This window comes from Ambystoma mexicanum, chromosome 5q, assembly GCF_040938575.1.
Source record: "Ambystoma mexicanum isolate Mex_15411 chromosome 5q, UKY_AmexF1_1, whole genome shotgun sequence".
Taxonomy (NCBI): domain Eukaryota; kingdom Metazoa; phylum Chordata; class Amphibia; order Caudata; family Ambystomatidae; genus Ambystoma; species Ambystoma mexicanum.
Genome location: NC_090933.1, coordinates 1,369,962,485 through 1,369,975,728, shown reverse-complemented (window position 1 = coordinate 1,369,975,728; position 13,244 = coordinate 1,369,962,485). Strand labels below are relative to the sequence as shown.

The 13,244-nt window shown below is 45.2% G+C and overlaps 1 long non-coding RNA gene across 1 annotated transcript; it reads right to left on the bottom strand.

Annotated features, from left to right (window-relative positions):
* Positions 1-727: 727 nt before the first annotated feature.
* On the bottom strand, positions 728-13,028 carry LOC138498730 (uncharacterized). Its single transcript, XR_011278852.1, has 3 exons — positions 12,882-13,028; positions 12,425-12,540; positions 728-2,287 (listed from the first exon to the last, which is right to left on the bottom strand). It is a non-coding gene; the product is annotated as an uncharacterized lncRNA (long non-coding RNA).
* Positions 13,029-13,244: the final 216 nt, after the last annotated feature.

Below are 13,244 nucleotides of genomic sequence, written 5' to 3'. Positions count from 1 at the left end.
ACAGTAGTTTTAGGGAAGTCAAAACCTTGTTGTACACATTTAGTATAGGTCAAGCCTATTCTTTGGGAGTAAAAGACCAATGGTTACTTTCAGATTACTTTTGGTAATATAAGGGCAGTAGGTCCTTCCAGTTGTACAGTGACTTTTGGAACAAATCACACAAACAGTCAACTGGACAATATACTTGTTGGTGAATAGTGAAACACTTATTCTAGGTGCAGTAGAAACCTATAACTACTTTTGTCATAACAGTTATACCAGGTGAGTAAAATGTATGGGTGTAATGTACAATTACAGATGCTTTGGAAATCAGGGAACCCCAGATTGAGGTAAGCAATAACTCTGGTAACTTGTTTTGGATGGCACACAGCTAACATAAGGTAAGTAAAACCCACTTACTTAAACTTCACAATGAAGGGGAAAGTAAAACCCAATGTCACACTTTACTGAATAGTTATTCTAGGTAGGCAACAACCTAATGTAGACTTATTAAGGACAGGCTAGCAGCAAGTCAGGGGAAGCAAGACCCAGTTGGGGGACACTCATACAGTTATCCTAACAGGACTAACCTGGTGATACCAACAGTTGGAGGGCACTCTTACAATTACCCTTAAGGAATAATCCGGTGAAACCAACACATTACTTTTGTAAAGAGGCACAACCTAATCACAGGAGAGTAAAATACCTTTACATCTACTTTTGTTTAGACTGGTAAAACAGTGGCTAAGTAAGAAAAGATGTTAACCATACTTTTAAGAATAGTGCATCACACATTCAAGATCAGTAAGAACTTTTGTAACTGTTCACTCTTGGAATTACAGTTACCCACCAACTCTTTACAAGTAAGTAAAACACTTGATTTCTTTTCTAGGCAGAAGTCCCCATCCCTGCAAAGTCTTTCCCTTATTCTTGGAGCATGAGTGTTCTCAGTGGCAGAAGGGGGTCACTAGGACTAGTGACCAACAGGCAGTCTTAGAATAAGTTCTTTAGTAGCAAAAGTCAGAGTTCCTTAGGATAACTGGGCAAACAGGTGAGTACTTTACTTCTAGGGTTAGAAGAGGGTCCAGGGGCTTCACAGAAGACATCCCACAGGATTCTAGCAGTGGGACTAGGTGTACTGGATGAAGGACCTCTCAATCACAGAAGACACCCCAAAGCTACATAGAAATCCCAACAGGCTTAAGGTAAGTATATACACAAGCCAACACAGAACCTCAGCAATAAAGAAGAGATTGCAGCAGGAGAACTTCAGGGACTGCAGCCAAATAGCCGGTCAGTGGATTCCTTGTCCTGCCGACTGAACACAAGACCTCATAAGGGACTTTGCAGCAGGGATCGATGAAGAAGGCGCTAGCCAAGGTTTCTCTTGCGGCTGAATGCGGTTCTACTGGTTTGGCGCCTTTTCAAGGGGCCCAGAAGAAGACAGAATATCGTGGTTGAATTCTCGTTGTTTAAAAGATCCAGCACTCTTGTGAGGGGACTTTTCCAACTCGATTCATGCCTCTGGAGATACACCAGGATGCAAAAACACTAAAATGGGGACTCCAGGTCAAGTCTGTCCGCGGCCATACCTGGAAAGCACAAATATATATAGGACAACTAAGGGGCCACGATAAGCAAGCTTCCTTAGGTAAGAGGCAAGACAGACTTTTTTTTATTTAATACATACTGTTATCAACATTGATCAGTTCGCACATCTCACAATTGGAGGTGAAAGAATTCAATTTGCATCAACAAACAGGTTTGTAAAATAAATGTATTTGTTCTAAAAACTCCCATATGGATTAAAAAAAATCTCATAATATGTATCAAAATTAGAAAAAATGAATAAAACACAAGATACAATCCACCTAATAATTCATATTAACATTCACAATGCATAATGCAATAAACTCAAACCCACTCACATCACTGACTACTCCGTCCATACTACACTCGTTCAAATTCACCAAACTCAACACACCTTGATTACAATAATTGTCAAAAAAATACAAAAACACAAATGTCAAATTTATATCACAAAAATTAACAAAATTAATATATTCTAGCCAGTAACAAACAACAATGTACTGCTAAATATAAAGTTTCCAATAACTCAAAAACTTGCTTCTCACATTAATTCATCACTGTTCATGACAATAATCAAAAGCCCAACATGTTTCTTTCCATCTTTATTATTAAATTTTTTTGTGGAAATTCATCAGGGATACAGAAGGTCTGAAGTCATCGGAGCAGAATGATACTGGATTCTTGCAATACACTGAATACAACTGTCTTTGCCTGACACCTAAATAAGAAAGCAAGAGTTACTGATCTCATACCAAATAACATTAATGAGTTCAGTATATATCTACTACGCTATGTAAATGAGCAAGCAGCGAAAGGCCATAAGACCTTACAAAACACACATTCACTTTAAAGTGGTCACTAAAATCGGTGATCAGACCAACAAAGCACAGAACTATATACATTTTGTTCTTGCCCAATGTTCTGTATAAAAGAGTGAAATAAGCTATCCCTAAAAATCGCGTAAAGCATAACTCTGTGTAATAACCAATTACACCAATAATTAGGTCCCACTTGAGATGTTAGAGTAGAACAGTAAAATCTGATCAAATGGACAGAAACTGCCTACTTCCTGATATTATGGTACTAGAACATAGACAGACACCAGAAATTCATTAATCAAATGAAGCAATCAGAATTGCTAATACAGACCCTATGATAAGATAATGGTCATATTTACCCATATAGCAGAATAAAAAACATAAGTGATATAAAACTGTTTGTTAGGGAGAATTCTCTGTTAAGGCTAATTTCCCAAACCTAGTGAGTCCCCCAGCAGCTTTGCTGGATTTTTGGGGTTTATTTTTTTCTCCTGCTAAGAGTGAGACTCTTTTTCTCCCACTCTTAGACATGGTTTGAGATATCGTTTGACTTTGTAATGTGTTTCATGGGCTATGGGGTCTTTTACTCCATAGGGTTTCATGTGTTTTTGGTAAGTGTGTTACACAGCACCCTCAGTGCAGTAACACAGGGGTGTCATAGAGACCCCCAAACATAGACTCCATACCCTGGGACTGACTACTGTCTCCCAGGGCATGTAAAGTCACAATTGACTTTACTAGTCTTAAAATGTGAACAGAACCAGTACAAACTATCATATTGTGGAAGTACTGGTAGGGGTAATTAGATTGCCCCTGGGTCTATTTTTCGAGGGGGCACTGTTCAGTCCCCCCTCATCGAGTTTCTGGCTGGTGGAAGTGGTTACCACGCGAAATATTCCACCAGAATATTTCATATGGGATTTTCCCTATTCATTTTAAACACACCACTTTTTTGGTGCAATGTTAAAGATACCGCCAGGTTATTTATTATTGCCCGGTTGGGTCTTTTTGCCAGGACTTGGTTTTAAAATGGCGTTTGTGTTCACCTCTGTAACTCCAACCCAAGTCGAGCCCTTTGTTCCACTTTTGGCGGGCTTCTGCACAGAAGCCTCCAAAAATGGTGCCACTCTGTCTGGTCTACAGGATGTGTGGGAGGGGGGTTTAGGCACCCTGGACTGAGTTGCCGCGTCAACTCAATTCGCACTCTTGTGTGATTGGCCCAGTGGTGAGCCGCCCTGCTCACCACTTAGCATGTTTTTGTGACAGCTAGGACTGATGAATGGGGGTTTGCTGCATAAAGCAGGGCTTTGGGGACTGGAACTTCAGAAGTTGCCACAGGACCAAAGAATCAAAAGAGGGAGAAGCTGAGCCGACCTCAACGATGACACCACCAGTGGAACCCTGCTGAACCGCCTCACCACTTCCTGACGACAGAGAAGATCTTCATCCCAGAGAGTCTTCTTCCTCTGAACTGGTGGGGATAACCAGTTCGCCCTCTTTTCGCCTTCCTGGATTATCTCGTGGTCGAATCGCCCATGCCAAGCACCCCGGCGGCCGGATAGCCACGCTTCACCACTGCCGCAATTAAAAGATTAGTACCTTTTAACCTGGAAACAGCTGGTTTCTTCCTTGGCAGTGCAACGACCTCCAGCTTTCCTCCACGTCGAGATCTTCTCTTCCCCTAGACGAAGCACTGACTTGCACCCACTGCCAGGAACAACTGCCCCCGCTGGAGCTTTCTCACCATTTCAGGTACTGTGTCCCGCCTGGTCTCCCTTGCAACAGACTGTTCAAGGTGTCCCGTAAATCCTTGACTCTCTATCCTGGGGTGACCTGGGACCTGCTAACTAACTTTTTCTGAACTGATCCAACCCTTTTTGAACTATCTGCAAAGAGTTTTTAAAGTAGTATTCAACTGTGTGATCTCGGACACATTCTGCCTTGCTCTCTCCAAGAGTGGGCCTGGCCTATGAACTTTCTTGCTCTAACAGTAGACTGCTTTTTTTTCTGGCTTGCTGTGGTTCTTTTAAAAGTGTTGGTATTGTGCTGTCCTAATTCTACCTTTTCCCTCCCTTTTTAACTAACTTATTGGAGTGCCATCTTAGGGTAAGCGCTCACCTCTGTCTGCAAATAAGTGGTGTTTTAACTAAGACTTGTTCAATAAGTAATCAGGGATGTATATATATTGATAGTGACTGTGTTTGAACTTGCTTGCCATATTAGTGTTTGTCACGCTCACCTGATTCCCACGGAGGCGCATGTCTGGCTTCGAGTGCTGATGCTTCTTCAATGGTGAAGCGCAGGACTCTGAAGATGGACTCACTGGCTCGCAGGAATATTCCCCTGCGCGTGAAAAGGGAGTATTACCTACTGACGGAATAATGCTCAAGCCTCCCACTCCCTTCCAACCCTCCACGATACCCTTCCTCGATTCCCCGTGAAGTCTCACCTTAGGGTCAGGAAGGATGAGCTCTCCATCCTGCTTCTGATGCAGGGGCGCGTTGAAACCCAGTTACTTCACTGGATTGAGGTTTGATGGGAGTTCAAATAAGCTTGACTATTCAGGTAAGGCGCTGTAAGAGTTCTGTAGCAAGTTCAAAAGTTCAAGCTTAATAATAATGTTCATTGTCTTATTGCAGCAAGCGCTAACGCTTATGTCTTTTTCCCCTTAGGGGCCGGGGTTCGGAATGCCGGAGATATGGCGCCGACCCGAAGTGAAACGTGCAGTTCCAGTAAATGACAGGTAAGTTCTGGATGAGCGTTCGGGTAATGTCTTTGCATTCGCTCATTCAATGTCTTTGTCTTTTTTCCCCATAGGGGCCGGGGTCCGGAATGCCAGGTGCGGCAGGACCCGAAATGAAATGGGAATGAACCAACAGGTAAGTCTTAGAAGGAAACTGAGCTTTTCCTATTCCCTTCCTTCTCTCACCTTGTGTTCTTGTCTTTTTCTCTCTAGGCTCTGGGAAGTGGCTGCAGATCTGGATGATCGCTGCTGAAGATGGAGGTGCCCAGGAAAGGTGAGTGAAATGCAGCGCTGCAGCGATCGAAGCGAAATGCTTTTTAAATGATGTCTTCCCTTTCAGGATTGTCGGTGTGATGTCTCTGTGATGCTGCTTTAGCAGGTAAGGTCTTCATTCTCTCCAATTCTCTCGTAGCAGGTGACCCAGGATGCTGACAGGCGTGGCTGAAGTCCAGAAGCAGGAGCTGACACGGTGAGCGTCCAGCTGTGAGGAGCAGAACAACGCAAAGCGTGAGTTGCTGATCGGGTGTGGTTTAAATAGCTTTGGAAGAAGTTCCAGGTATGTATCCTTCCACCGATCAGGTATGTATCCTTCCCCGACCACACCCAGGGAAAGTAGTCCCACAGGTAAAGTAGTTCCATTCAGGCCTCAAGAGGGCCTGGATGTAGCAGCATGGTCTGCATCAGGTAAGTGCACATTAAAACACTTGAACACATGTCTAGCTTTATGAGCCTGGCGCCTAAGGTGCCAGGACAGGGGTCAAACATGAGCCTGGCGCCTAAGGCGCCAGGACTGTGTCCAAAGGGCCCCAGCTTGGGCCCGCTGGCACTTCCCTGGGGGAAATGATGCCTGCCTCTGGGGTTGCTGGGTCAGACCTGGCTCCTTGGAGGTAGGCATCATGACAGTACCCCCCCTCAAGGCCCCTCCCAAGGTTGTTCCCTCCGGGGGTTTTGGCTTGTTCGGAAATCTCCGGTGGAACCTTTGTATTAATTGAGGTGCGTGAACATGGTTACTAGGCTCCCACGATGTCTCCTGAGGTCCATATCCCTTCCAGTCAACAAGATAGAAGAGTTTGGACTTTAACACCTTGGAGTCTAAAATGTCTTTAACTTCGAATTCTAATTCCCCTTTAATTTGAACTGGGTCTGGAGGCTTGGACAGTCGGGTCCCTGATTGTACTGGCTTCAAAAGTGATGCATGAAAAACTGGATGAATACGCATGTTAAACGGTAAATCCACTTTAAAGGCCACGGGATTGATTATAGCCTTGATGGGATAAGGCACTATGAATCTGGGATTGAAGGTTCGCGGGCCCTTGAGGGGTAAATGTTTCGTTGCTAGCCATACCTGATCTCTTACTTGGTAAGGAGGAGTTTTACTTCGGTGCAAATCAGCGTTTTCTTTATACTTTTTCTTGGCTTGCTGTAAATGAATTGCAGCTTCTTTGAAGGCTTGGGTTATTGTGGAATGCAGATGATTTACTGCGGGCATTTCCAGGGTCAGAGGTGGATCTAGATCAGAGGTCCGAGGATGGTGACCATACAAAGTATAAAAAGGAGTTTGTCCGGTTCCAGAATGCACTGAATTGTTGTATGCATATTCTGCTATCCAAAGGATGTCTTTCCTATTGAACTCGGATTGGTATAACATGCACCGAAGATATTGCTCGAGAGTCTGATTGGTTCTCTCGGTTTGTCCGTCGGTCTGGGGGTGGTGGCTGGTGGATAGCCGCACATCTATTTGTGCTAGTTGGCAACACTTCTTCCAAAAATGGGAGATACATTGACTTCCACGATCCGAGACTAATATGGAAGGGAAACCATGTATGCGAACTATATTCTCCAGAAATTCCTTGGCCAAGATGGAAGCTGAAGGCAAGCCTTTTAAAGGGATAAAGTGGGCCATTTTGGAGAATAGATCCACAATTACAAGGATAGTGTTGTAACCAGCACAAGGAGGCAGGTCAGTTATAAAGTCCATTGACAAGGTGTGCCATGGTGCCGGTGGAATGTCCAAGGGTTGAAGTAGGCCGGCTGGCCTTTTCTTTTGACCCTTGTTTTGGGCGCAGATTCCGCAAGACAATACAAAAGACTTTATGTCTTTTCTCCAAGAAGGCCACCAGAAGTGGAGTTTGATTTTTTCCTCCGTTTTAGCGATACCAGGGTGTCCTTCCATTAATGATTCATGATGATGGGCAGCAACAAGTTCTTGCAATTCTTTACTAGGCAGAAACAACCGCTCCTGGAAGTAGGGTAAGTCATCCTTAACGGTGTAATGAGGACCCTTTTGACTCCATTCCAGTAAGGCTGAAGAGTCTAGAAGTTGTTTTACTTGCGTTTGGATGTCCTCAATAGTTTGCAATGAAGTTAGGCCTAAGATTCTTTGTTCAGGTATGATTGGCACAGCTTCTAAACTCGAATTGGGTTCTTCCATGCCAATCCGGGATAAGGCGTCCGCTTTACCATTCTTGCAGCCAGGGCGATAGGTAATTACAAAATCAAATTCCGCAAAGAATAGAGCCCATCAGAGTTGTCCTGAAGATTGAGCTTTGGCCGTCTTTAAATACTGTAAATTTCTGTGGTCCTTAATTACGGTGATGGTGTGTCTTGCCCCGAGAAGGTAGTGACGCCAAGCCTTGAAAGCAGATTTAATAGCCAGTAACTCTTTGTCGGTAATTGCGTAGTTGATTTCAGGAGGAGAACATTTCCTGGACCAAAAGGCCACAGGGTGTATTTGGTTAGTTTCTGGGTCTCTTTGCGACAGGACAGCTCCCATGGCCAAACTGGATGCGTCGGTTTCCACAATGTAAGGGAGGTCTGGGTGCGGGTGCTTCAATATAGGTGCAGAGGTGAATTTAGTTTTCAGGTCCTGAAAGGCTTGTTCGGCCTCAAGAGTCCATTCAAAGCGTTTGTTTTTCTTTAGGAGAGCTGTGATGGGTTAGACTGTTCGGGAAAATTCCGGGATGAATCTTCGATAGAAATTGGCGAAGCCAAGCATGCTCTGAACTCCCTTCACCGAGCTAGGAGATGGCCATTTGAGGATGGCGTCCACCTTTCACGAGTCCATTCGGACTCCTTGAGGTGTCAGGATGAATCCGAGAAACACCACTTCTGTGGTATGAAAAACACATTTTTCGAGCTTTGCAAATAGTCTGTGCTGGCGCAATTTCTCAAGAACTGCCCTAACATGTTTTCTGTGATCGGATTCTGAAGAAGAGTACACCAGGATGTCGTCAATATAAACAATGACACAGACATCGATAAGTTCCCGAAGAATATCATTCATAAAGTACTGAAAGGCGGCAGGTGCATTGCACAAACCGAAGGGCATCACCTGATATTCGAAGAGCCCAAATTTGGTGCGGAATGCAGTCTTCCATTCGTCGCCTTCTTTTATACGCACCAGGTGATAAGCTCCTCGGAGATCTAACTTGGTGTACACACAAGCGTCTTTCACCTGGTCGATAAGCTCAGGGATCAGGGGCAGAGGGTAACGATTCTTAATCGTTATTTGATTTAGGGCGCGATAGTCTATACATGTTCTAAGGTTGCCCTCTTTTTTCGGCACGAAGAACAGAGCTGAGGAGACAGGAGACTTGGACGGGCGAATAAAACCATTGGCTAGGTACTGATCTAAATACTGACGCAAATGTAGGTTCTCAGGTTCCGTAAGAGCATAAATCCTACTACAAGGTAGTTGAGCATTGGGTACCAGATCGATTTGGCAATCATAAGACCGATGGGGAGGTAACGTGTTAGCCTGTTCCTTCTGAAAAACGTCTTGGAATTCTTGGTATTCTGACGGTAGCTGTACAGGGGTGGAAGTTGCTGAGGCTAGACCCATAACTGGATTTCTTGGGTAACAGGTTGGTTCACAATCAGGAAAACGTATCTTCTTTGCTCGCCAGTCAATTCTGGGATTATGTGTTATAACCAAGGAATTCCAAGAATTACTTGAAATTGTGGGGTCTTGATCACATCAAACACGATTGCTTCCCGATGTCCATCCTGACCCACCAGTGTCATTTCAACAGTGGAATGCGTTACAGGCCCTGAGGCTATTTCGGTTCCATCTACTGTAGTAATGACATCTTGGGTTACTTTCGGGCGGAGAGGGAGCTTAATCCTGGAAGCCAATTCACGGTCTATGTAATTTCCAATAGCTCCACTGTCGATTTATGCTTTTATAGCATGCAACAGCTGAGGCTGTTTTGGGTCCACGAGCACCATTGGCATGACAAAATGCGAGGTCAAAGAGTTTGTTTTCAAGCTCGGCAAGCGGACCCCTACGCTTGTCGGGCTAGGTCGTTTCCCGAATCAGGTGTCAATAAATCGTTATCAGTGGCTCCAACCACCTTCTTAGGTGGTTTAACCGGACAATTTCGAAGAAAGTGACCGGAAGTCCCGCAATACAGGCAAAGTTGCTTTTGCCGCCTTCTCTCTCGTTCCTTCTGCGTTAATGGTCCTTTAACACCGCCGATTTGCATAGGTTCGGATACGTCGGAACTCTTGGAGTTAGCGTGGGTTTTGATCGGTACTCGGGTTTCGTACTTGAACCGATCTGCTTTTCTGTTTTGAAGTCTGTGATCAAGTTGAACCACCAAGTCTATGTAGTCTGCGCAGACCTGGGGTGTATCTACTATCTGAGCTAGAACATCCTTAAACTCTCCGCGCAGGCCTCGATGAAACAATGTGATCCTTTTGTTTTCTGGCCATCCAGTTTCCACAACCAGTCTATTAAAGGTGGCAACGTAGGACAGAAGATCCTGATTACCTTTTCGTAAGGATAGCAGTTCGTTATCAAGGGCCTGTCCTTGAGAGTGTCGAGCAAACAATCTTTCCATGCTGGCCTGGAAACCCTGAAAATTCTGGAGAATGGGATCATCCTGATTTACCAATGGAATAGACCAATCGGCAGCACTGCCACTGAGGTAAGATAGTGTAAAGGCTACCTTGGTCTGGTCGTTAGGGAAGGCCCCGGGTCTGCATAGAAAGTGTAAACGACATTGGTTCATAAAGACGGCATATTTCTTGGGATCCCCCACAAAACGTTCAGGCGGGGCCAAAGGCATGTGTCCAGGTAGATTGATTTGTACCGGGTTATTCAAACCCATTGATGTGGAAGTACCACCGGAATTAGGTAAAGGAGTGTGCCCTGCCTGGGTCTGCAATAACCTTTTGGCCAGGTCATCTGTTCTTTCCTTGGATAGGATCAATTCTCTTTTGAGAGCGTTAGTCTCCTGGCGGGCTGAGTGCACTTCTGCCCGTAATTCCCCCAAAAGCTGGGCCAGCTGATCTGTCTCAGAAGTCTCCATAGCGCCCGGGTGGGAAATTGTGGGTATGCTTCGCGTTTTGTCACGCTCACCTGATTCCCACGGAGGCGCAGGTCTGGCTTCGAGTGCTGATGCTTCTTCAATGGTGAAGCGCAGGACTCTGAAGATGGACTCACTGGCTCGCAGGAATATTCCCCTGTGCGTGAAAAGGGAGTATTACCTACTGACGAAATAATGCTCAAGCCTCCCACTCCCTTCCAACCCTCCACGATACCCTTCCTCGATTCCCTGTGAAGTCTCACCTTGGGGTCAGGAAGGATGAGCTCTCCATCCTGCTTCTGATGCAGGGGCGCGTTGAAACCCAGTTACTTCACTGGATTGAGGTTTGATGGGAGTTCAAATAAGCTTGACTATTCAGGTAAGGCGCTGTAAGAGTTCTGTAGCAAGTTCAAAAGTTCAAGCCTTATAATAATGTTCATGTCTTTTTCCCCTTAGGGGCCGGGGTTCGGAATGCCGGAGATATGGCGCCGACCCGAAGTGAAACGTGCAGTTCCAGTAAATGACAGGTAAGTTCTGGATGAGCGTTCGGGTAATGTCTTTGCATTCGCTCATTCAATGTCTTTGTCTTTTTTCCCCATAGGGGCCGGGGTCCGGAATGCCAGGAAGCGGCAGGACCCGAAATGAAATGGGAATGACCCAACAGGTAAGTCTTAGAAGGAAACTGAGCTTTTCCTATTCCCTTCCTTCTCTCACCTTGTGTTCTTGTCTTTTTCTCTCTAGGCTCTGGGAAGTGGCTGCGGATCTGGATGATCGCTGCTGAAGATGGAGGCGCCCAAGAAAGGTGAGTGAAATGCAGCGCTGCAGCGAACGAAAAGAAATGCTTTTCAAATGATGTCTTCCCTTTCAGGATCATCAGTGTGATGTCTCTGTGATGCTGCTTTAGCTGGTAAGGTCTTCTTTCTCTCCAATTCTCTCTTAGCAGGTGACCCAGGATGCTGACAGGCGTGGCTGAAGTCCAGAAGCAGGAGCCGACACGGTGAGCGTCCAGCTGCGAGGAGCAGAACAACGCAAAGCGTGAGTTGCTGATCGGGTGTGGTTTAAATAGCTTTGGAAGAAGTTCCAGGTATGTATCCTTCCACCGATCAGGTATGTATCCTTCCCCGAACACACCCAGGGAAAGTAGTCCCACAGGTAAAGTAGTTCCATTCAGGCCTCAAAAGGGCCTGGATGTAGCAGCATGGTCTGCATCAGGTAAGTGCACATTAAAACATTTGAACACATGTCTAGCTTTATGAGCCTGGCGCCGCCAGGACAGGGGTCCAACATGAGCCTGGCGCCTAAGGCGCTAGGACTGTGTCCTAAGGGCCCCAGCTCGGGCCCGCTGGCACTTCCCTGGGGGAAATGATGCCTGCCTCTGGGGTTGCTGGGTCGGACCTGGCTCCTTGGAGGTAGGCAGGCATCATGACAGTGTTAGTGTATTTTACAAGTGTGTTTTAAATAAATAATTATATACTTTTATACCAAAGCTCTGGTCAGTGTTTGCTTGTGCTACTGTATCTTTGTACCTATTTTGTATACTCTATATACTGTCTTACTCTTCTTGAGAGAAGTCTGGCTGCTCAGCCACAGCTACCAGGTAAATCTGTGTGGTACAGACTGCTACCAATTGGGTTTACTGCCAACACCTGTAGTCTTAAGCCTTTTGCAGTGGTCCCTAAGGGAACTGCACAGGTTTCTGCTTAACACTGTTCTAAATGTGCAGATATCTAAGTAGTTCAAAATGCCACTCACACTACTGCAAAGCGAATGCTGGTCAATCGGCTGTTATTGATTGTCGAAAGCAGTTTACCACACACAAGCGAGGTCAATATTAACAGTGAAAATACACCCTGCGAAAAGGGAAGAAAAATATATACATAGCTAGTGTTACTCACTTGGACACTAACTAATCGGGACCACCACAACTTCCACTGAAAGTGAAGCCAAAAAGATATTGACAAATGAAGCGAAAACCCCACACTTACTTGTCTGGGCAATGAAAACGAAACGCTTATTTAAATTAGGCGTAGCTGTGCTGAGTCAAGCAGAAATGGGGCAGTGCTTGCTGTGAAAGCGCCTCCTCGCCGGCGTTAATTAGTGGCTGTTGTAAAGCAAACAAACAAAGGAGGTAAGACACTACAAAAACGTTGGCAGCATCGCAATTCACAGCTGAACCAAACATAAATTGCTTCATAAACAATGCATGAAAATGTCCTGATATATCCATTACGATGAACGCCCAAGGCTCTAGTTACCTATCGCACCTGATGAAAAAATGCAGTATGCGAAGGCTTCAGGAACTATACAGTAAAACGACATGCCACTATAGATCAAACAGGCAATCCTAGGTCATAAAAAAACGAAACGACAATGCCTATTGCGGCTCGCATGGCTAATAAATCAAACAGCCTGCATGTAACCCTGATAACTCACAGCACTCACCGTGAACAGATCGCAGGACCAGTATCCGTTACCAGAACGAAAAGTTAATCTGAGAAATAGTGGGCGGACTCAGGAAAGTGTGTGCAGCTGTGCTATATATGTCATCAGTGACCAATGTTCACGTCACGTTGTGCAGCTCAATAATGAGCCGTTCAAGCCGCCAAATTGCAGTAACTAGGAAAAGCTAGTATGTGCACAGTGGAAGGAACACTATAAGCACAATGGAAAGCAACAAAAGACAAGACGGACCATGTTGCAACTGATTGCAATCCCAATCAGAAATAAAGCTGGAGTAAGTAATTAACGGGAACACCTCACTCAATCTAAGGATTGCAGTTACAAGTCCAAATCTAACTGTTCGTT